Source organism: Suncus etruscus, chromosome 8 (genome assembly GCF_024139225.1).
Source record: "Suncus etruscus isolate mSunEtr1 chromosome 8, mSunEtr1.pri.cur, whole genome shotgun sequence".
Lineage (NCBI taxonomy): Eukaryota > Metazoa > Chordata > Mammalia > Eulipotyphla > Soricidae > Suncus > Suncus etruscus.
In genome coordinates, this window is record NC_064855.1 from 64439395 (window position 1) to 64464418 (window position 25024).

General features: G+C 38.1%; 1 protein-coding gene and 1 non-coding gene across 2 annotated transcripts in view; one reads left to right on the forward strand and one right to left on the reverse strand.

Annotated features, from left to right (window-relative positions):
• Positions 1–25024, forward strand: part of WDFY2 (WD repeat and FYVE domain containing 2) — a 236699-nt gene that overhangs the window by 132596 nt on the left and 79079 nt on the right. The gene's annotated exons all lie outside the window — the stretch shown is intronic.
• On the reverse strand, positions 19881–20008 carry LOC126016671 (small nucleolar RNA SNORA51). The gene has a single exon (XR_007498455.1). It is a non-coding gene; the product is annotated as a small nucleolar RNA SNORA51 (small nucleolar RNA).

Here is a 25024-nt window from a genome sequence, read left to right on the forward strand (position 1 = left end):
TCCTGTTGTATTAAATATGAAACTAGTGGTTCTTAATCTTTTCTTTGTGTTACTTGGAACATCTTACTATAATCTCACCCAATTTTACAGTATCTGAGACTCTCACATGGATAGTATATAGATAGATGGATTCTATTTTTCTTATAATTAGGAACTACCCTCAGCAGAGCTTGGGGAATCTGGGGCTACCTTTGATGATGCTTGACCAAGTGCTGCAGGCTCAATGGTTCTCAGACTGGCAAAGTAGTATGGCTCAGCCAGTTCTTGAGGGCCACAGGGCTATGTGTGACTGAGTCAGGACAGTTATTTGTAAGAATATGTTATATAGATCAAAGTCAGTATCTTGGACAGTCTAGGCATGTGCTTCAACACTTGGGTTTATCTCCCCAGCACCAAGATAAATTCTCCTATTTGTTAGTTTGTTATTTGTTTTTGGTAGTGCTTAGAGCTTACTCCTGGTTCTGCACTCAAGAATCACTCAAGGTGGATAGGGGACCATATGGGATGCTGGGGATTGAACTTGAGTTGGCTACATGAAAGGTAGTGCTTAGAGCTTACTCCTGGTTCTGCACTCAAGAATCACTCAAGGTGGATAGGGGACCATATGGGATGCTGGGGATTGAACTTGAGTTGGCTACATGAAAGGTCAGTGCTCTTTCTCCCTAGCTTCTCCTATTTTGTTTTTAAATCTATCCATTCTGCATTTTGATTGATGAGTTCAGACTTTTCACACTTATTTGATTATTGATACATGGGACGTTTTGTCATTCTGTGTTGCTTTTTAGTATAATATTTCTCTTGTTTTTGTCCCATTTCTTTGCCTTTCACATGATAGATTTACCCTAAAAATTCTCTTCATTTTTTCATCTAAATATCTGTGTTCCAGATTTTTGTTTTATGTTTATCTTTAGGGTTGTATTGTACTTTCTATATTTAAAAATGTCTTTTTTGGTGTGCTGCCATACATAGATAGCATGTGTATGTGTGTGTCAGCATTTGATTGGTTCTGTTCTCTTTTTCTCCATCTCCTTTAATATATATATCTTTTTTTATTTTTTATTTTTTTTTGGTTTTTTGGGCCACACCCATTGATGCTCAGGGGTTACTCCTGACTAAGCGCTCAGAAATTGCCCCTGGCTTGGGGGGACCATATGGGACGCCGGGGGATCGAACCGTGGTCCTTCCTTGGATAGTGCTTGCAAGGCAAACACCTTACCTCTAGTGCCACCTCACCGGCCCCTATATTTTGATGTTTTTATAAAGATAAAGATTTTGCTGCCACATTTTAATTTAATTTCCTTGCTAGGATTTTTGTGGTCTTTTTTCCCCTTTTTTTTGTGAAAAACTTCTTTCAGGTATTTCTTATAACATAGATCTGGTGGTGGTGGAAAACTCCCTTAGCTTTTCCTTATCTGAAAAAGTCTATCATTCCATTATTTTTGAATGACAATTTTCTCAGGTAAAGTACTTTTGATTTGGCAATTTTCTATTTTATTAGTGTGCTTATGTCATTCTGCTCTCTTATAAACTGTAGGCTTTTTGCTAAGAAAAACAGTTCATGAAAGTCTGATGAAATTTTAATTGAGGCTCAAACCTTTGAATGTTATTTTCCTTTTTTTCCTCTGGTTTCCACTACTATATTTTATTATCTAGTTTGATGAGAGCAATAATGTATTTTGCCAATAGTTCTAGATTAATATAGAAACTGTGTTCTCAGTTTCCTAGAAATTCTTTGATTAGTTCTTGCATTGGACTTGGGAAATTCTCAACTAATATTTCTTTGAATATGGTCTGTGCTCCCTTCTGTCTCACTTTACTCCCTGGGACTCCTATAACTACCTGTGTCTACCTTCTAATGGAGTCTTTGATTTCACCTATACGTTCTTTATTTTTCTAATTCATGTTTGCATTCCTCATTTATTTGAACCATTACTATTATTTTATCTTGATCATCTTTCCTTTGCAAGACTGAATCTATCTCATGTTTTCCATGCTAGAGTGAATTTCATTCAGAGTACCCTTTTTACCCAGTATTTCTGTTTCTTTTAAGTATATTCAGTGTTCTTAGCAGATCACTCCTTGCAGCTCTTTTCTTGATAGCTCAGACCTGTTTCTCCAGCTGTTCAGATTATCTAAGCTTGTTCATTTTTGTTATGATGTTTCTTCTTCATTATTTTTCTATTACCTTCTAAGTTCTGTGTCTTTATATTTGCCCTCTACAGACATGTCATTTTCTTTGAAGAATTCTATCTTATTTTGGCAATGGTTGCTTGCAGTTTTTTACTGCTTATATATTTGGGTTAGCCTCTATTACTCTACCAGGTGATACTGTGTCCTAATGTTGGAAGTCTCCTTTATTACCAATAGAGGGCAACGATTTTAAGGGGAAAAAATCCTGTAATCCAGGGATCTCAAACTCAATTTACCTGGGGGCCGCAGGAGACAAAGTCGGGATGAGGCAGAGCCACATAAGGGATTTCACACTCAAAAAAAAAAAATCCTCAAACGTCATTATTAACAGTTTTAATTATTTCTTCTGAATATGAATAGAACATTGAGTGAAGATCATGAACAGTTCTTCTGAACTTGGCATATTTGCCTATTCCTTGCTGCCAGAGATATGACAGTGCTTCTTCTCACAAATCTGAACCACATTTGGCTTTAGAGAGGAAGCAGTTGAGACCCTCAGTATAGCTTGAAGATGATCATCATTAAGTCTAGACCTGTACTTTGACTTATTGAAGTTCAATGTGGAGAATAACTTTACACACAAATATGTCCTCCCAAAAAGGCACATGGTACACTTGAACATTCAGGAAAGCTCAGGGAAGCTGGAGGGCAATTCTCTCAAAAATTGCCCCTGCATGTCTGCTTTTCCACTAATCTCCCTGAACTTGGCTTTGGGATCAGAGTTGCATTGCAGGTCAATGAGCTCCATTTGAAGCACAGGAGGGGCATCTTGCACATCAAAGGAAAAGGGATCCACAAAAATGTAGAAAGTGGCTCTGTGCTTTTTGAAGTCTGCAATCTGTGATCAAATTCCTTCTCTAGCTTAAAAATAGCATCAACATATTTCTCATCACTGAATGGTATGCCTGCATCCACAAGTTCCTTGCATGCTGGGAAATGGCAAAGGTTTGTCTGAGAGACCTGGGATTTCCATAACACAAGTTTTGTGGAAAATGCTCTCACGTTGTCATAGGCAGCACTGATAAGCTGCTTGTTTAGTACATTCAGCTTATGTGTGATATCAACAAGAAAAGCTAAGTCCATGAGCCATTTGTGATCACTCAATTCAGAAACAGCATTCCCATCCCTCTCCATTAAGGCTTTCACTTCTTCTCTCAACTCAAAATATCTTTTCAGGACATTTCCCCTGCTGAGCCAACGTACCTTGGTGAAATAGAGCACATCTCCATATTCTGACTCCATTTCCTCTAAAAAAGCATGGAACCTCCTGTGCTTTAAGCCCCTGGATCTGATCTGGTTGATGCATTTCACAACAGCAGACATCACATTGTCACACGGCAGGCATTTACTGCAAAGGGCCTGCTGATGGATAATGCAGTGAAGAGCAATGGCCTTCTCTACACTCTCCTCTTCAAGTTTTTTTTGAACAAGTGCCACCAGTCCATTTTTTCCTCCCGGTCATCAATGGCGCTCTATCGGTTATTATTCCAACAAACCTCTTCTATGGCAAACTTGCATTCTCAATGGCATCACACAGATGCCGAAATATCTCATTAGCGGTGGTCTGGCCACTGGAATTATTGTGAGCAGCTCCCCTGTCAATTCAAAATTGCAATCAACACCACAGACATAAATTGTGAGCTGTGCAGTGTCTGTTATATCTGTGCCCTCGTCAAGAGCAACTGAGTATGCATCAAAACATTTGGCTTTCTCACATAGTTAATGATAAATGCCACTTGAGATGTCAGAAATGCGCTTTGCCACAGTGTTGGCAGAAAGGCTGATTTTGCTAAACTGACCTTTATTTTCCGGACAGATAATACTTGCAGCCTGTAACGTGCATTTTTTAAAACAAACTCTCCTTCTGTGAATGATTTTCCTGCCTTAGCAATCATCTCACTAACCATGCAACTAGCTTCGACTGATGGAACATTCTCTTTGGTTGCTTTCTTGAAGAAATCTTCTTGCCTCATTTGACATGCTTTAAGACTGGCAACCTGCTTAGCTCTTTTATTTCCTTAATATTTTGCACGTTCCTCAGCATGTTTAGTTGAATAATGGCATTTCAAGTTGTATTCCTTGTGCACTGCAACTTTCTCTGAGCAAACAAGACATGTGGGGATGCCCCTGTGCTCAACAAAGAAATACTGCATCTCCTACTTTTCCTGAAATTGTCTGTGCTCGTCACCAATCTTTCTCTTCACTGCAGGCTTTGATGAAGGTATGACAAAATGTAATTCTGTAATAAACTTCTCTTCCTTAGGCCTCTGATAATGCAAGGGACAGCGGGCAGGAGCAGTGGAAATGACGTCTGCACTAGGCGCAAAGTATTCGTGATTATTTGCTTACCGAATATTCTCAATAAAAAATCGCATAAGTAAGAAAAAAATCGCAAAAAATCGCATTAAACATTTGCATACTTCGAACAGAACTGCTCAGGGTATGCGAATGTTTAATGCAATTTTTTTTATTACTAATGCGATTTTTATTGTGATTATTTGGTAAGCGAATAATAGCGAATACTGTGATATTTGAAGGCCGGCCGCGGGCCACAAAATGTTGTAAGGAGGGCTGCTAATGGCCCTCGGGCCTCGAGTTTGAGACCCCTGCTGTAATCCATCATAGTGCTGCCAATGGAGATTGGTAGGGAAATGGGGAGAGGGGAAGACACAGACATATATAGAGAGAAATCTCTACTCTGCCTGCTCCTTGGCCCTTGTGTACCTTCTGGTACCCTATAGCTGGCAACAGTCCACTTCAAAGTTTCTGCCTCTGCCAAAGCTGGATGCTACACTGATCCCTGTTTTCTCTTTGACCCAGAGCTTGAATTACTAACAGTCTGTTCACCTGTGACTGAAATGTGGCCTGTTAGAATTAACATTGTAATATTGGGTGTAGAGTTGAGTGTAATGTTTGGTGTAACTCTGGGTGCTGGGTGTAATGCTAAGTGTATTTCTGGATGTGTTATTTTCTCCTGTTAAGCTGTAACCCCCCCCCTCTAGGGTTTGCTTATGTACTATTCCTTGCCCGTCCAATTTGATTTGGACTTCAATGTAAAGATTGATGGATTCAGATGTATCAGTGTGTGAGCAAGTGAGGATTTTAATATACTAGGTAATAAATTTCTTGTTATATTCCAGCAGGGATTGTTATTTGCCAGAAACTATTCTGCCAGTTCCTCTTAAATGCCTACTTTTGTATTTATGTGACCATTATAAGTTTTCATGTTTGTTTTATTTATGTCCAATGAGTTAGAACATATATAGTTTGTGGAAGTACTTGATAAGTTGGAAACAGGTACTAAGTAGAATTTCCTTATTTTTCTAACATCCTATTCAAAATAGCATGGAGAAGAAAAGTCATAGATGTTTTCATTTCTGATACCTGTGAGAGAGCCTTGTACAACTTACATCAGTATTTTTCAAATAAATTAAAAGGTTTCATTGTTTTAATTCACATATTCTTTCTCAGTTCACATTCTTAAATCTAGTTTTTCTTATAGGATTTATGCAGCTTTAATATTTTATTCTCTTCCTTCTCTTTATCAGATGGGACTTACTCAAGATTTTCAAGGACTAATCATTAACACATTGTATATAGATAGTAGATAACAACTTCCTACTGGTGGTTGTATCAGATCGGTTCCTATGCAGATCTACTTGTGAATTACAATGCTTCCACCTTTTTATAGGCAAATCCACATACTGGTTATTTTCAACTGAACCTCAATTTAATCATAGATTAAAATAATTGGAAATAATATGTGCCTGATGAGGTTGTGAAAATTACCCGTGCTAATTTATGTAAAGGCCTCAAAAATGTGATTTGTTCTTTTTTAAGTTGAAATTCTATAATACTTTTTAAAGTATTATGCAGTTTTACCAGAAATTCAAGAATATTCTGTGGGGCTGGAGAGATAATACAGCAGATAAAGTGCTTGCAGACAATCTGGGTTCAATCTTCAGTACCACATGGTCCCCTGAGCACTGCCAAGAGTGATCTTGGAGCACAGTGCTAGTTGTAAGCCCTGAGCATCTCTGGGTATGGTTCAGAAAAGCCAAAGTGCAAGTATTATTTTAAATCGTTATTTGTGAAATCAAGTTTAAGAATAATTTTTAAGACCATTTAACTTTTAGAACTGAACTTTTAGTTCAGCAGATAAGGTACTTGCTTGCACACAGGTTGATTTCCAATATGGTCCCCCAGGCCCAGGAGTATGCTCTGAGGCAGGGCCAGGAGAAAGTACTGAGTATATCTGGTGTGGCACACCAAAAAAAAAAAAAAAAAAAAAAAAGGAAAGTAATGTAAGTCATATTTTGTATAGTAAATATGAGTTTGCATTTCTATTTTTGTTAATTACTTGCTGTTCTGCATATTTATTGGTTTGCATAATGACCAGGACTGAAACTTAAATGAAGAAAATCAGGGAATGGAGCTGGAACTGTGATGAGGAGCGGTAAGGCATCTGCCTTGCCAGTGCTAGCCTAGGACGGACTGAGGTTCGATCCCCCGTCGTCCCATATGGTCCCCTAAGCTAGGAGCAATTTCTGAGCGCGTAGCCAGGCGTAACCCGTGAGTGTCACCAGGTGTGGTCCAAAAAAACAAAACAAAAAAAACGAAAATCAGGGAGAGTGAGAGGCAAACTGTTGACGTTGTTGGCAGGAAATGGGCACTGGTGAAGGTTATTATACATTGTATGACTGTAACTCAATCATGAATAACTGGATCTGTGGAAAAAAAAACCTGTAATATGAAGAGCCATGTAACATAGTGTTTAAATAAAAAAAAGAAAGTTTAGCATTTTAGTACTTGAGATCTTGGTTATAAATTTATATGTATATAAACTTTATATTTTTAACTTTTATTTATTTATTTATTTTATTTATTTATTTTTGGTTTCTGGGCCACACCCAGTGGTGCTAAAGGGTTACTCCTGGCTCTGTACTCAGAAATCGCCCCTGACAGGCTGGGGGACCATATGGGTTGCCGGGAATCGAACTGGGTCTGTCCCGGGTCAGCTGCATACAAGGCAAATGCCCTACCACTGTGCTATCTCTCCGGCCCCTATAGCTTAATTTTATAAAGCAACACACCACATATATAACTATTGAAGCTTTATATTACATACTTAAAATAAACTAATACCATATGCCCATTATATCTTTTGGTGGTGGTGGTTTTGGGGCCACACCCAGCCTTACTCAATGCTTACTCCTAGCTCTGTGCTCAGGAATCACTGCTAGTAGGGAATAGGAGACTTGAAGTGGGTGTGAGAGATCAAACAGGGGTCAGTCACGTGCCAGGCAAGTGTCCTGTGTACTGTACTATCTCTCCAGCCTCATATTTCGGTCTTCTTTTTCTTAAAAGGCATTATTACATTGTGTTTTCCTACTTAAAGTATTATTGAGAGTTGGATTGGAAGTTGATGCAGATTATCCTTTGGTATTGATTGTAAGAGATAATAAGTAGCATTATAATATTTAATAGCATTATAGTAAGTAGCTCTTCCTTTAATTATGTTAATGGCTGGTAGTTGCACATAAAAGCATTCTGACCTATGATGGAGTGTAGCAGTGCTGAGTGAATTTAGTTTCTACTATTTTCTATCAATAAAAAGGTTTATTAAATGATATTATTTTCTCCAACTGTCAATAATAAATACATTTTGTAATATATTTGTGAACATGTTGTTTACTATTATTTGTTGATATTTTAAAAGTTTGTTGGAAGAGCTACTATCTATAAATACATATTTACATAAAATGGTCAATTAATATGCATTTGCTTGAGACACTTGGAAATTCTTTCATCCCTTTTTGGATCTTATAGGTTGTCAGAATACTGATGAGAAAAAAACAAAAGAAGTTCATTAACACAGATAACCTTTTGTTTTATGGAAGAAACTCAATAAAACTGAGTAACTCATTTAACTGGTTTAGGTTGTCTTCTTAAATAACTTCAGCTAAAGACAAAGGATAATGATCTTGGTGTGGGATATATGGAGAATCATGTTAGTTGTAGGAGATTATCAGGAGACTAGACCACAAACAAAAGTACTGTATTTTCCGGGCGTATAAGACGACCCCCTAATTTTACAGTTAAAACATAGGTTTAGGCCTATATTCGCTGTATAAGACAGAATGTTCCTGTGCTGCAACTGTATCTTCCACAGTGAGCCAATCACAACAAGCAAAGGTCCAAAGGTTATACTGTAATAGACATCCTCTCTGACTCTGGCCAATCTGAGCAGGCTTTTTACAGTGTAGATTCGGATACAGAACACTGTATAATTTGCATGCCTAAAAAGCCTGCTTGGATTGGCTGAGTTAGAGAGGCGGTCCGAGCAGCCTGGCAGTGATTGGTGCAGGATCAAGTGGAAAATTCGTTTTGTGGCAATATTCAGACAATTTTTGTTTAGCGGTGTATTGAAACATTTTTCGAGATATACTCCGCGTATAAGACGACCCCCGATTTTCGGTTGACTTTTTTGTTTCAAAAGTCATCTTATACACCGAAAATATGGTAGATGTTTAGCTAAAGAAATGAGGTCTTCTGGTATGGTGAAAAGGGAAAATTTTCTTTATGTAGGTGTTTCTTATAAAGAACAATTTCTGTCCATCTTTAGAGCCCTTCCTATGAAATAGTTTTTATGCTCAGTAGATATTTGTGGAGATGGTGCATTATTTCCCCATTCAGTCAGTTCTTTTAACAAAATTATAGAATGTACTCTAGGTTCTTTGAGATGTATTAAGGAGCAATTCTATCTAATCTCATGTCTATGTTGCACTTACTAAACAAAAAATGTAGTAATTATAATAGAAGATGATAGAAGAAAAATAGATGTTATAAGAAAAATAGAGTAAGGACAGTTGGGGGAATGTGAAAGTGGGATCTTGCTAGAATTGCAATTTGAAGGAAGATTAATTGTATTTGGCTCTATTGAAGAGGAATAATTTAAACAGAGGACTTGAGGTTTGCATAGTGAGTCTTACTAGTATCTGGGAAGAGTTTTAGACATAGTCATATTCAGTGAAAGAATTCTGGAATAGGAGTTTTAGTTTTTATTTTAATTTTTACTTTTGATATTGGCCACAACCCAAGTTACTCAGTTAGTCCTAGCTATCTCAGTTAGTCCTGGCTCAGATACTGCTCATTGTACTCAGGGTGCCAGGCAGTGCCAGGTATTTAACCCAGGCCTCCTTTCTGCATGCAGATTATATGCTCCAAACTGATTATCTATATCTCTTAGTCTGAAGTAAGAATTTTAATAATATCAATACAAGTTTTGACGTGTCATTTTTTTAAAAAAAGTGAAATGATTATTCCTTTATTCATGTATCCTAGTTGTCCCCATTGCGTAATATATTGGGTGATACGTAATAAACATAGAAACTCCATTCTTTTTTAACTTTATAATTAAGATAATATCATATAGATCTCTTTTTATGCAAATTATGATCTATAACATAAAAGAAGTACAGTCTTTTATATTTTTTTAAGCTTGAGTGTAGATATATAGCTTTTTTTTAATATAATTTTTATTTTGATCATAGTGGCTTACATATTGTTGACAATAATATTTTAGGTACATATTTACATAAAACCAGGGGGGATTCCCATCCCTAAATTGTCCTCCCTACACCTCCGTTTTTGTCCTACCTCCCATTTCCTCTTCCCTCACCCCCAGGGCGTCTAGAATATGTGGTCCCCGCTGTATCTAACCCACTACTTAGTAGTCTTGCATCAGTTTGGTCTTGATGCCTCCCTTATTTCCGCCTCTAAGTTGGGGCAGGGCTAGCCAGGTCAAGTTGCGTGGTTTTGCCTGAAAAAGAGAAAATAAATAAACTGGGGGTAAGAGTCTAATACCCCGAAAATGGGCAGAATCCTTCTAGAGGTTCTCATCATCGATTTGAGAAATGAATGAGAAAAAGAAGGTGAAACACTCCACCAGTACCAAAAGAAGTGCCAAATATCCAGCTATATCGATAAGCACCACAAAAAACAGATAAAAAAAACAAAACAAAAAAAAAAAAACACGCCGTGGTCTTGAAATAAGAAACATGGCGTAGCACATAACGAAAGAAAAGAAAGGAAGAGAAAAAAAATAAGGATAATTGGGGACAACAATTTCAATAATCACATCCAAACAGAGAAATCGATCAAAATAGCTAGGTAAATAAAAATAATAACAACAATAATAAATGAAGGTTATATATATATATATGTCCAAGGTTTTGTGTTTTTTTTGTATTTTTGTTTTTTTCCCTCCTGCCCTGGCACAGTAAATATTGGGGTCATTCGAAAAGGAATTCACTTGCCCTATGCGATATGGGGTTTCTCCGTCCTTGGAGTATACTGTCATGGGATCAGCTCTAGTCTTTGCTCAGGATCATTACTCTCCCGGTGGTGGTTTTTTTTTTTTTTTTTTTTTTTTGTGTGTAGAAGACTTCTGCTCTGTCCAGGGTGATACCATCAGAGCTCTGTGTTTAGAGGTCTCAGTATCTGTACAGATCCTGAGGTGGGACTTATGGTGAAGTCAGTCTTTGTGAATCTAGAGGTTCTGTTACCTCAGTGCCATTTTAATCCATCTTCTGTGGTTGGTGATCTTGGGTTTTGCACTGAACCTAGGATGGCATCTAGGATAGCGTCTTTCTTTGTGCTTCCAGAAGCCCCTTTCCGTTACAATTGTCTCTGCCGGACCTTTGGAACTGGGGATCATGCTTATTGTGCAGGTCTTAGTTCAAACCCTAGACTAGGGCTTTTTTATTGGTCCCAAGATGTATACAGTCTGGTCAGTCTTTTATATTTTAACCAAGGAATGGTCCTTTCTGATCATATGAATGACAGTGCTTTAAGCTTGCCTAGGATAGGTTTGAGAGTGATAGAGACTGGAGAAAGGGAAAAGATTCCTGGGAAAGTAGAGGCTAATGAAAAGAATAGTTAAGAGTAGATGTGCAAAATACTGTCACTAACAAATGTAGTTTCCTTAGAAATGCATTGGATGAGGCTCATATTCACGAAAAATGGTCAGGATCTGATGACAAAAGGTTTGGATGAAATTGAGTGGAGAGAAAGGGCAATTGGCAAGGCTATCTCCTGGGCCTGTCTTCATCCAGCACACATCAACTGCTATCATTTATAGCCACTGTCTGTCCTGATTACTCAATGTCCATTGGTTTTGCTTCGAGGTGACTGATTTAGAAACAGAGAGGAAATGTACCCTTAACAATCTGGTCGGAGAGTTAGCACAGTGGTGAGGTGTTTGCCTTGCATGCAACTGAGCTGGGAGGGATCTGGTTAGATACTTGGCATCCTATATGGTTCCCCCAGGTGATTTCTTAGTGCTGAAACCAGGAGTCCTGAAGCCCTGAGTCCTGCTGGGTGTGGCCCAAAATAACAACTAATCAATCAATCAATCAATAAATAAATAAATAAAGTTAAACAATTATCTGGGGGCCGAAAGATAGCATGGAGATAGGGTGTTTGCCTTGAATGCAGAAGGACCTACATAGTCCCCCAAGCCTGCCACAAGCAATTTCTGAGCATAGAGCCAGGAGTAAACCCTGAGCACTGCTGAGTGTAACTCAAAAACAAGAACAACAAGAACAACAACAACAACAACAAAAACAATTTAGATTCTTTGAGAACTTATAATAATTAAATTAACATTTGAAAAATCAATGGGAGAAAATAACAAGCATCTGGAGAATTTACATAGACACATATTCTACAGAAAATGGGAGAAAAAGTGAACATATTGACTTGATACAAGGAATGAGATAGGATCCTGGGACTTAAAAGAGACAGGAAGGGGATTCACATGACCACTAGTAAGGGGACTCACCTGATGAAGACCAGATGCTTTTTTTGGCCTGCCATATAAGTTTCTCTTATAGAAAGCTATTTCTGGTTAAAAAAGTTTGGTAGTGCCTCAGTTTTTATTCTTTCTAGGTGGCTAAAAGCTTGATAAAAGTTTCTTTTGAGCTTGCAGTCTCAGTTGGTCTTAGTAGAAATAATTGCAAGGCAAATGTCTAAGAACAATGCTTTTATTTTATTTTTGGATTATACCCAGCTGTGCACAGGACTTACTCCTGGCTCTGTGTTCATGGATCACTCTTGATGTGATGGGCAGGACATATTGATATACTGGGAATCAAACCCAGGTCAGCCATGTGAAAGTACCCTTACCTATACTACTATTGCTCTGGCCTCTAAAACAGCTATTTTGGTCATGTTGGGTAAAGATCTATTTTTTATTTATTTATTTATTTATTTATTTATTTTTTGGTTTTTGGGCCACACCCAATGATGCTGGGGTTACTTGTGACTATGTGCTCAGAAATCGCTCCTGGCTCGGAGGACCATATAGGATGCTGGGGATCGAACCGAGGTCCATCCTGGGTCAGCCCCTACCACTGTGCTATCGCTCCAGCCCCGAAGATCTATTTTTTTTAAGGGATGGTGAAGGAAGCCTTAATGATGCTTAGTATTTCTTTTTCTTGTGTGCTGTAATCCATTGGCATCTAGATTATCTGAAGACTGGGTGGTTTCAGAATTTGCAACATATATTTCTTTGCTAATAGAAAATCAGTGAAACATTTGATTGGGTTTTTATATCTCTTTAAAGAAAAGTTTGGGAATCAAACATTTTTAGATTAAAAAAAATCAAGTGATGAACTTGAGTTTTAAGCTTGGACTCTACAGCCAGGTATAGCTTTGGTCTTGGACAAGTTCCTTACTATCTCTGGACTTCTCTTTCTGTCTAAAGAATGAGTGATTGGGGGCCGGGTAGGTGGCGCTGGAGGTAAGGTGTCTGCCTTGCAAGCGCTAACCAAGGAAGGACCACGGTTCGATCCCCCGGCGTCCCATATGGTCCCCCCAAGCCAGGGGCGATTTCTGAGCACATAGCCAGGAGTAACCCCTGAGCGTCAAACGGGTGTAACCCAAAATCCAAAAAAAAAAAAAAAGAATGAGTGATTGTGTGAGGCAGTTTCTGTGACCACTTACAAATTCTAAAATTCTAGGAAATTCAAAACTGAGTAACTAAAGATCCAAGTTTCTTTCACCAGCTGCTTTCATAAGTACGTGACTAGCCTTGAACATTAAGCTAGTTTTATGACATCACCCAAAAGTAATTTTCAATTCAAAAAAACAATTTTTTGTTTAGAAGAGTTTTTGAAAAGTTGTGAGCTTTTTTTCCCCCTTAAAACTCAAGTATTTGCACCCAAAGACAATAGAAATGTTGGGTAGGAACATTTCATTTCGGACAAAGGATCACTATGATAATAATGGAAATGATTACTCTGGACAAGAATTGGGAAGTGAAAGGAATAAAATAAGTAAAATAATATGCATGATAAAAGTGTGCCAAAGGGGAAGACTATAACTGGGGAAATTAATGGTGGGAAATGAACACTAGTGAAGGAACTGAGTGGTGGAATATTGTATGGTTGAAACTCAGATATCAACTTTTTTTCTTAATTTTTGGGCCACAACCAATGACACTCAGGGTTTACTCCTGGCTATGTGCTCAGAAATCGTTCCTTGGAGCCAGAGCAGTGGCAAAATGGTAGGGCATTTGCCTTGCATGTGCTAACCGAGGACGGACTGGGGTTTGATCACCTGGCATCCCTTATGGTTCCCCCAAGCTAGGAGCAATGTCTGAGCGCGTAGCCAGGAGTAACCCTGAACATCACTGGGTGTGGCACCCCTCCAAAAGAAATGAAATTGCTCATGGCTTGGGGGACCATATGGGATGCCGGGGATCAAAGTGAGGTCTGTTCTGGGTCAGCCGCATGCAAGGCAAACACCTTATAGCTGGGCCATCGCTCCAACCCCAGATATCAACTTTTTAATTCTATATTTCACCATGATTTAATTGAAAAAAAATTAAGTATTTTCAACTAGACTTTATGCAAGCTGACCAATTAATTTGTGTTTGTTAGCATTATAGTATAATTTTTACTGTGTGCAGGTATCATATAGAATGTGATCTCTTTTGCCAGCCCTGAACAGTATGGGGACAAAACACATCTGTGACTTTCTTTGTCTTGTACATCAGTGTCCCAGCTTCAGATATGGTGTTGAAGCAGGATGTTTTCTAATAAATTCCAGTTCGTTTTTCAGATGCTGAAAATTGTCAGAGGCACTCTTGGAAGTGGTTACTCTCAAATTTGGGTATTTACTTCCACTTTGCCTATCTCAGGAATGAATGAGAGATTGCTGAAAAGTCAACTTCATCTTGTTATCCTTGCATTCATTGTTGCAATTGGGAAAGCACCGAAATAGCATTGATGTGAAGAAAGATGATATCAGGGAATGGGGCCCGGAGAGATAGCACAGCGGTGTTTGCCTTGCAAGCAGCCGATCCAGGACCAAAGGTAGTTGGTTCGAATCCCGGTGTCCCATATGGTCCCCCGTGCCTGCCAGGAGCAACCCCTGAGCACCACCGGGTGTGGCCCAAAAACCAAGATGATATCAGAGAAAATCTTATAAGCAGCCTTGTAAGCCTACAGGAAGAGGCATATTTTGTATATTGTGAAAAGGCATATTGTTTACATTCCACACATATAGTCTATGTGTGGAAAGATCCAGAACACACCTCTTGTGCACTATATTTTCTGTAAATCTAAATTGAATGAGAGTATGCTATAATTGTAAACCTCAATTTATTTCTAGGTGACATGTTGAGTGGAGAGGGTATCAGTAGCTGTTACTATATAACCTTCAGTTGACTTTTCTCTTGCTTCAGATACTTCTGTTTTTGTGATGTTTGCCTTCTTAAAAATATAAAGGATGTTTTGTTTATTTTTGCCAAAGTTTAGAACTGAGTCTGGGGGTTTGAAGCAAAAAGAGCCTTTCCCCATTTCTTCAAATATATGTGGCCAGGAAAGATCAAGATTACTTGATATGTGATGGGAGGGGAAAAGGCCACTAGCCTCTTCGTCTGGGTGGAGAGATGATTGATAGCTAGTATATTCATTTTTTACATTTTTTAAATCAAGTAAGAATATTTTTGAACACTGCAAGCAAACAGGTGAGTGACTGAACCAGTAGTTCTCAAACCGATCCATAAGGTGAAAGATGTTTTCATAATATTGAGTTATTTGGCCCTCATCATTTCATTCCTTCTCCAACAAGAATACTGATGAAATGTAGAAGCATATGTGAGATCTTGTTTTCTCTTAATCAGGATAGTAATGGGATGTATAAAAATGGAAAACTATGACCCAACTATCCCACTTGTTTTTTGTTTTTTAAAGTAGAGTGTTGATAAAAATAAGTATTGTAATTTTCAGGACTGAGGGTATGTAGCTGTGTGGTACAGTGTATGTTTTGCATGTCTGTGAGGCCCTGAGTTATCCTTGGCACCTTCTAAAAAAAATAATATTATTTACCTTGATTTGTTATACATTCTTTGTTATTTAGTGACTAACTTTTTGTTTTTATTTCTTTCTTTTCTTTTTTTTTTTCGTTTTTTTTTTTGTTTTTTTTTTGTTTGTTTGTTTGTTTTTGGGCCACACCTGGCAGCGCTCAGGGGTTACTCCTGGCTGTCTGCTCAGAAATAGCTCCTGGCAGGCACGGGGGACCATATGGGACACCGGGATTCAAACCAACCACCTTTGGTCCTGGATTGGCTGCTTGCAAGACAAACACCGTTGTGCTATCTCTCCGGGCCCTTGTTTTTATTTCTAATATGATAAATATCAGTAGATTACAAACTATAAAAAATAGCTTTTTGGGGTCCTTAAGGTTTTTTGGTATGATATTATGGATTGAACTGTGGGCCTGATATGTAAGGCATGACTACTACTACCAAACTAGATCCTAGGATAAATTCTTCATAATGTTTTTTAACTTAATTAATTAATTTATTTTGGGGTCATACCCAGCAGTGCTCAGGGGTTACTCCTGACTCTGCACTCAGAAATTACTCTTGGCACTGTTCAGGGAACTATATAGGATGCATATAGCCAACCAGGTTGGCTGCATGCAGGGCAAACATCCTACCCACTTTGCTATCAGTCCAGCCCCCTCAATAATTTTTTAATTAAACAGGACCAATATTGAAATTTTTGAGAAATGGTGATATAAATAAAAAGACAACTAGAGATACAAATTCTGGATCACTGATTATTTAAGTGTGGAGACAGCTGAAAATGAGTTTCTAATTTTCAGTTACTGGGACCTACTTGATGTTGCCCTTATGGGATGGGAGTGGTTTACATATTTAAAAAGAAAAATGGAAAATTTGTTTAGAAAGAAATAATAACAATACTTTGGGGGCTGGAGCAATGGTGCAGCAGTAGGGCATTTGCCTTGCACATGGCTGACCTAGGGCAGACCGTGGTTTGATTACCCCAGCGTCCCATATGATCCCCCAAACCAGGAGCAATTTCTGAGTGCATAGTCAGGAGTAACCCCTGAGCGTCACCAAGTGTGGCCCCAAAACCAAAAGAAACCAAAACAAAACAAAAACCAAAAAACCCCCAATACTTCGAAGGCTAGTCCACAGAGAGAACAAGAGATAATGGTTAGAGATCACAGAAGATTCATGTAGACTTGATAGATTCCTGCAGTCTTGTCCTATGCACTAGTGACCTGCCTCTTTTCACAGATAACAAGGAGCAGCTAGAAACTATGAGAAAAATGGTCCTTGAAATCTTCCAATACCTATAAAAGGATTAAGAAACAAAAATATGTCAGGGCTGGAGTGACAGCACAGCAGATAGGGTATCTGCTTTGCAAGTGGCCAACCTAGTTTCAGTCCCTGGCATCCTATTTAGTCCTCAAAGCCTGCTAGGAGTAATTTCTGAATGCAGAGCCAAGGAGTAACTCTGGAATACCACCGGGTATGGCCCAAGGAAAAGAAGAGAAGAGGGGAAGGGAGGGGGAGGAGGAGGACGAGAGGAAAGAAGGAAGAAAAAGATATTTCTCTCAATTAATTATTTTTATAAGAAGACATTACTAGGGTAGAGAAACCCTGTACCTCTTAGGCCAAGGGAATTCCTTTCTAACTTCCCCAATACTTACTGTACCTATGCAAAAAAAGGGCACAAAACCTTGTCACACCAGCCCTCTTTCCTTTTTTCTCTTTTTCTCCTTTCTTCTTTTTTTAATTCTTTCTGTGGTTGTTGTTTTGTTGTTTTTTTGTTGCTGTTGTGCTTTTTATATTTGCTTAGTTTTGTTATGTTTTTTCTTTTTTCCCTTTCTTTTTTTAAATTGATATTTATAGCCTCTAGATAGACTCCTCCCAGCCGTTTTTTCCTTTTTCCAACAGAACCACAGAATTTGAATCATCTTGTTCTGCCTCATAAATTGAGGGAGGAAAAAAATGGATGGTACCAGGACCAAACAGTTATATGAACCTTGAGTGAAAATAAAAAATGATCAGACTTAAACACCAAACCCAAAGTCAACAACAGAATAGATACCCAATATACAACAAGCTATACACAGAAGGGAACAGTTACAGGGGGAGATATGGGACACATGCTGGGAACAGTGGTGGAGGGAGGACAACATTGGTGGTAGGAATGGCCTTGATTCATTGTCACTATGTACCTTAAATATTACTGTGAAAGATTCGTAATTCACTTAGGTCACAATAAAAATTATTAAAAGGGAGTCATTGCTTTCTGAAATTTCTTTTAAAATATTCTCAATTTCTCAATAAGTTTAATATACAGCAGTTTTACAAAGATCTATTAAAATAATATTCAACATACAATCAAATTCTGTAAAATTTTGAATTAAGTTTATTTTGTTTGTCATTGTGGGTTTTCTGCTTATTATATTGCATCTGATTTTAGAACTTTTTCCTGGAAGCTTGCAAGATGATCGTAATGAAATACAATCAAAAGTAAAAATAATTGGAGCTAAGTCCAGAGTAAATATTATTGTGTGCTTGTTCTAAAATATGAATATAGACTTAAGAGAGAGTGTGTTTGATATGTCATATGTCATATGTCAGGCAGAATCACTACAATTTTAGTAAAAGAACTGCCCTCAGGGAACCAGAGAGATAGATTTAAGGACTGGAATGCATGCTTTGCATGCAGGGCCTCCAGTTTTAATTCCTGGCACTACATGGGAACTTGAGCTCTGGAGTACAAAGTTGTTTACCCAAAAATTGTCCTCTAGACCTTAGGAAAATATAATATCTTGTAATATCCTTTTCTTTAGTATTATAATTGAATTGGGAATGCATTCTTGGCTCAAAGATTGGCTCAGGGTTCCAGTGAGAAAAGAGTTAGAGATCTGGTCAGATTATCTGCCTTAATTTGAAACTGGGAGTACTAAGAAAACAAGCCAATGTTCATACACCTGTTTGATCTTGGTACCCTCCATTATTTCCCCCTCAATTTGAGAAGCAGAATATGATGGCTCAAGTTATGTGATTCTGTTTGGAGGGAAAGAAAAAAAGAGAGAGAAAAGGGGGGATAAAAAAAATCAAACAAGAAAGAAATGGGAAGAGTCATTTCATTTTTTTAAATCTCTGTGACTGAAAATACTGTTTAATATTTCCTCCAGAATTCTTTTTTTTTTTTTTTTAACAGTTGGGCCTTACTTATGTACCTCTGTCATTTATGGTTCCTTGGAGGAACCCAGAACTACAACATGGTATTGGAATCCCAGTATCTCATCCCTTTTTTTTGTAATCTAGAAGAATCCAAGATTTCCTGGTTGCTTGTGATCTAGGAATGACCAGAAAAATAAAATTCAGTGCACTTTTCAGTGAAATCACAGTGCTACCAGCTGACATATTAATTTTGACTCACTAATAGTGGAGTAATTTAACAACTTAACTCAAGAAATGTGATCCATCATCCATCAAGAGCTGTGATGTTTGCTTGACAGATATATTTTATAAATTAATAGGAAATAATCGTTCCTGTAAAACATGCCATAGGAAAGATGAGATGGCATTTGTATACAAAAACGTGTCGTTTCTTACCTTTTGGAATGACAGGGAATGTCAACAACTTAACTTTTCAATGTGATAGTGTCTAAATTAAGTAATATTGTCATTTTGATCGACTCATTCTGTAGGACCTAATTTTCATTGGTATTTGAAAAGATAACTTGGAAAGCATTGAAAAGTGTATGAAATAACTTGATAGCATTATTCCATTTTTATATTTTATTCCACCCTCAGTTCAGAAGCACTGATAATAGGAGTCTTAATGTGAGAGCTAATAAGTCTTACTATATTTTGTGTCCTGTCTATACTTAATTTTATCTGAAATACCACTTTGTCCTTTCTAAGTCTTAGAAATAGCTGATGCTTCATTTTGCCTGTGGAGTTAACAATAGTATTCAATGTCCCCTATAATTAAGTACCCCATCAGTAATAATCACCTTCCTCTAACTACCACAAATCCAGAGTTTAAACAGGTTTATCATGTGTTTTTCAGGAATTGAAACATTAGAATTTTTAGTTTTAATCCAAAAGTACCACCTGTAAACTCATTTCTTTTTGCTCAAAATATACCAATAGAAAAATGATTCCAATAATAGAAATTAACAGAAATCTAAAGATATTTTCAAAGAATTAATATATAAAATTGAATATTTTTACATATTGCTATATATACTTAATATGTGCAAGGAAAATATAAAAATTCACTTTATACAAAAAAAAAACATTGAATTGTGAAGTGCTGAATTTAGAGGTTTATTGCCTTTTTTTTTTTTTTTTTTGTCCCAGTACAGACCAGGCAAAGGACCTGGGTTGAGGTGTATATGGGGTGCATTTACCTCCTCATTCTATACAGTCAGTGTAAAGAACACAGCCTGTGGTAAGAATTGGGAGGCTTATTACTTTTTCAATAAAAATTCTCTCTCTCTCTCTCTCTCTCTCTCTCTCTCTCTCTCTCTCTCTCTCTCTCTCTCTCTCTCTCTCTCTCTCTCTCTTTTGGTTTTTGGGTCACACCTGGCAGCACTCAGTGGTTACTCCTGGCTCTATGCTCAGAAATCGTTCCTGGCGGCAGGCTTAGGGGATCATATGGGATGCCGGGGTTCGAACCATCATCCTTCTGCATGCAAGGCAAACACCCTACCTCCATGTTATCCCTCCAGCCCATCAATAAAAATTCTTAATTTGGTTTTTTTCTTTGTTATATGGAAAACTTATTATGATCAAACTTCTGTTTTTAAGAAGAGAAATGGGGGGGGGGGCTGGAGTAGTGGCGCAAGCAGTAGGGCATCTGCTTTGCATGCGCTAACCTAGGACAGTTCGATCCCCTGGCATCCCATATGGTCCCCCAAGCCAGGAGCAATTTCTGAGCACGTAGCCAGGAGTAACCCCTGAGCGTCAGTCACTGGGTGTAGCCCAAAAACAAAAACAAAAAAAATAAAAAAAAAATAAGAGAAATTGGAACATGTAGTTTATATGTTAGTACAGTAACTTGGAATTAATTTATTTCATTTTGACAATAGATCAGTAAAGCAAGGTTATATATAACCTCAAACATACCCAGTTAAATGGAAAAATATAAAACATGGTAAAGAATATGTCATAGCCAAGCGTGGCTGGGAAAAATTATTAAGTAAATGTTCCTGAAATAGCTGAAATACTTTTAAGGAAAAGAAAATCTTTTAATTTTCATCTTCTGTTATACCTACATTTCTATCATATCAAAATCAATTCTAGGAGCCTTTAGCAACTTAAATATGCAAAGAAATGCCTTTTTAATAAAGCAAAGCAAAAAATTAGAAGTAAATAGAATGGGTATTTATTTAAACAAAAACACAGTAAGCTTTTTAGAATAAAGGCTGTGGGTGTACCTATTTGAAACCCTAAGACCCACCCATTTCTGGGAGGGGTCTTGGGAACCAAATAGTAGGCGTAACCTTACCTGCTAGACCCTCCCATTCCTGGGAGGGGTCTGGGAAAAGGTAGATAAGGCTTGGACCAAGGGAATTCGGCGCTTTTGGCTCTTTGCCCTTTCTGCGCTGCTGTGCGCTCTGGCTTCTGGGTTTCTGTGTTCTGGTCTTTGACCAGCATGAAGCCCAAAGGAAAGATGGCTTACAGAAGATAAGATGCAGGGCAAGCCTAGAATGGCTGTATGCTTGAAAGGTTATAACATAGGCCACACACCTGTGGTGGCTAGGGCATGAATAAAGCTGATGCTTCCTAATGGCTGCGTGTGAGTGAGTAATTTCACCTGGGCCTGGGACTCGCCGGCTGCATGAAGGTTGCAGAGCCACGTGGACTGGGGTGGCAGAGAGAAATCCACCACCATCCAGCACCATCGTTAATTATTTAATACAACAAAGGCAACCATAAAGGAAAATTTTATGATTATAAAAGAAACTCAGGAAAGGAAGGAAGGAAGAATCCAGGTTCTGACTTGCAGAACCTGGTGTTACACAATGGTTAGAAATCTCCAAGCAGCTACTGCTTGTGCAGCTGTAAAATGATCTCATACTCAACATGAAAATTTCTCAGAGATCCCCCTGAAAGTGGAAGATGCTTGAGAATGAAGTGGAAAGACACAGCTCTAGACTACAAAGAGGAACTAAGATAAAGCAGTGCTTTTAGCTTGAGAAAGCAGTGCTTTTCACTGACAGTGAAGTAGAAAGACTCAGATCCAGACTACAAAAGGAACTATGATAAAAACCCAGGTAATAGGGGTGGTTTGTAATCCTGAGGACAGAAGCAATAATAATCCCTGATGTAGTCTCTTGAAAATTTACTTCAGAGTGAAAATGGGATGTTCTCCAAGGTAGAAAGCATGCTGGACCACAAAATAGACTTCCATAAATTCAACAGGGTAGAAAATTATATCAATTATCTTCTCAGGCCATGATTCACTGAAAATAGAAGTTAATCATAAACAAAGGAGAAAATACTCTTAATGCCTGGAAATTAAACAGCTTACTAATTAACCAACTAGTGGGTTAGAGAGGAAGTCAAAGAGGAATGCAAAAGGTTCCTGGAAACAAATGAGAAAGAGAACAAGAACTATCAGAATTTGTGGAATACAGCAAAAGCAGTGTCAAAAGGAAAGTTTATAACTCAGCAAGCTTTGTCAGGAAGGCAAAAAGGGCCACATAAATAATCTGTACTGCTTGAGAAATTAGAGAAGGACCAACTGAAGGAGCTAATAAACTGAAATCACCCCCTCCAAAAACAAACAAAAATTATCTAAAAGATCAATAAAACCATGAACTAATTATTTAAAAAATAAGATTGATAAACTAATAACAAGATTCACACACAATTAGAAAACCCTATAAACTGAAATAGAAATGAAAGGGTGGATATCACAGTAGAAACTACAGAAATTCAAAGGATCATCAGAGATTACTTTGATAAACTTTATGCTACAAAATAAGAGAACCTAGAAAAAAATGGCTGAATCCTTGCACACCTAATGTCCCAAGGTGATATGGAATACCTCAACAAATCTACCACTATCGATGAAATTGAAATGGCTGTCAAAGGCTTCCCAAAATGAAAAGCCTGGGCCCGGATGAATTTGAATTCTTTCAAGTCTTTAAAGAGGATCTATTGCCAATCCTTTTCAAGATCATTCAGGAAATTGAAGAAACAGAAACACTACTAGTCTCTATGAAGCTAACACCACACTGATAACCAAAAGCAGACAGAGAATGAGAGAGAGAGAGAGAGAGAGAGAGAGAGAGAGAGAGAGAGAGAGAGAGAGAGAGAGAGAGAGAGAATGAGAATTACAGACAGATACCTTGAGGAACTTAGGTGCAAAGGTCCACAGTAAAATAGCAAATATCATAAAGATCATATACTGCCCAGAGAGATAGCACAGCGGCGCTTGCCTTGCAAGCAGCCGATCCAGGACCAAAGGTGGTTAGTTCGAATCCCGGTGTCCCATATGGTCCCCCGTGCCTGCCAGGAGCTATTTCTGAGCAAACAGCCAAGAGTAACCCCTGAGGAACGCCGGGTGTGACCCAAAAACCCAAAAAAAAAAAAAAAAAAAAAAAGATCATATACTATGACTACATAGGATTTATCCTGGGAGAAGATGCAAGGATGGTTTACCATACAAAAGTCAGTCAACATAATTTAGCACACCAATAAAAGAAAAAATTGTATGATCATAAAATATATGCAGAGAAAGCATTTTATAAGACCCAGCACTCATTTATGATAAACATTCTAAACAAAATGTGAATTGAAGGAGCTCTATAGTCAAAACCCTTAATCACAAACCCATGGCAAACAGTATATTCAGTGCTGAAAAGTTAAAGCCTTTCCTTTAAGATCAGGCATAAGACAAGGTTGCCTACTCTCACCACTTTTATTATATATAGTACTGAAAATATTTGCCATCACAATTAGTCAAGAAAAAGATATGGGCATCCAGATAGGAAAGGAAGAAGGCAAACTCACTATTTGCAGATGACATGATACTATATATAGAAAATCAAAAAGATTCTACAAAAAAAGCTTATAAAAACAATAGATTTGTATAGTAAAGTGGCAGGCTATAAAATTAATTCGCAAAAATCCATGACTTCCCTACATACAAAAATGAAAGAGAAGAAAGTGTAAGAGTGTGTCCCCCCCCCCTCTGGTTTTTGGATCACAACCATTGGTGCTCAGGTGTTACTTTAGCTCTGTGCTCAAAAATCATTCCTGGCGGGTTCAGGGCACCAAATGTGATGCCAGGGATTGAACCCAGGTCAGCTGCATGCAAGGCAAATGCCCTACCCACTGTGCGTGGCCCTGACAATATTTGGAAATGATCACTCTGGACAAGAACTGGGTGCTGAAGGAAAATAAAGTGATATGCATTATAACTCTTAAGTATTAGTACTGTAAAATACAGTGGAGGAGGCAGGGAGAGAAAGAGAAAGGGGAGGAGAGAATGACTGCCAGAGAGGCAAGCAGGGGAGAGAATGGGGAGGGGGGAACTAGAGGCATGGTAGCAGGACATGTGTAGTAGAGGAAAGTATTGTACACTATATGGCTGAAACTCAATCATAAACAACTGTAACTGAAAAATCTCAACTGTATTATGAACAACCTTATAAATCTTAATATAAAATGATTAAAAAATATTGGTGTCTTAAAAATGTAATGATAAGGGATTAATGAAATGCAATCTTGTACAACTGTCTTATACAACTATGTAGTCATTAAACTTACATGTTTTCAAGTATCTTTAGTGTATGGAAATGCCCATGCAGTAATGTTATGTAAGTTTAAAAAGAGAACTACAAAGGAGCAGTGTAGTATTAATGCTTTTTTTTTTAAATATATAGATTTTTATTTAAGCACCATGATTAAAAGCCTGTTTGTGGTTGGGTTTCAGTCATAAACAGAATACCCCTTCACCAGTGCAACATTCCCTCCACCAGTTCCCCCCTCCTCCCCCGCCCCTGCCTATATTTGCAACAGGCATTTTACTTCTCTCATTCTTTTTTTTTTTTTTTTTTTTTTTGGTTTTTGGGCCACACCCGGTGATGCTCAGGGGTTACTCCTGGCTATGCGCTCAGAAGTCGCTCCTGGCTTGGGGGACCATATGGGACGCCGGGGGATCGAACCGCGGTCCGTCTCCTAGGCTAGCGCAGGTAAAGCAGGCACCTTACCTCGAGCGCCACCGCCCGGCCCCGCTTCTCTCATTCTTTAACATTGTCATGCTAGTTGCTAGTGTAGTTATTTTCCTAATAGCATTCATCACTCTTCAAATTGTGAGCCAGTCCTTCTGACCTTTCCAGTCCTTAACTCCATTGTCTCTAGGCCTTATTACAGTAATATCTTTAATTTTTCTTAAAACCCATAGATGAGTGAGACAATTCTGTGTCTATTTCTCTCCCTCTGACTTATTTCACTCAGCATAATAGATTC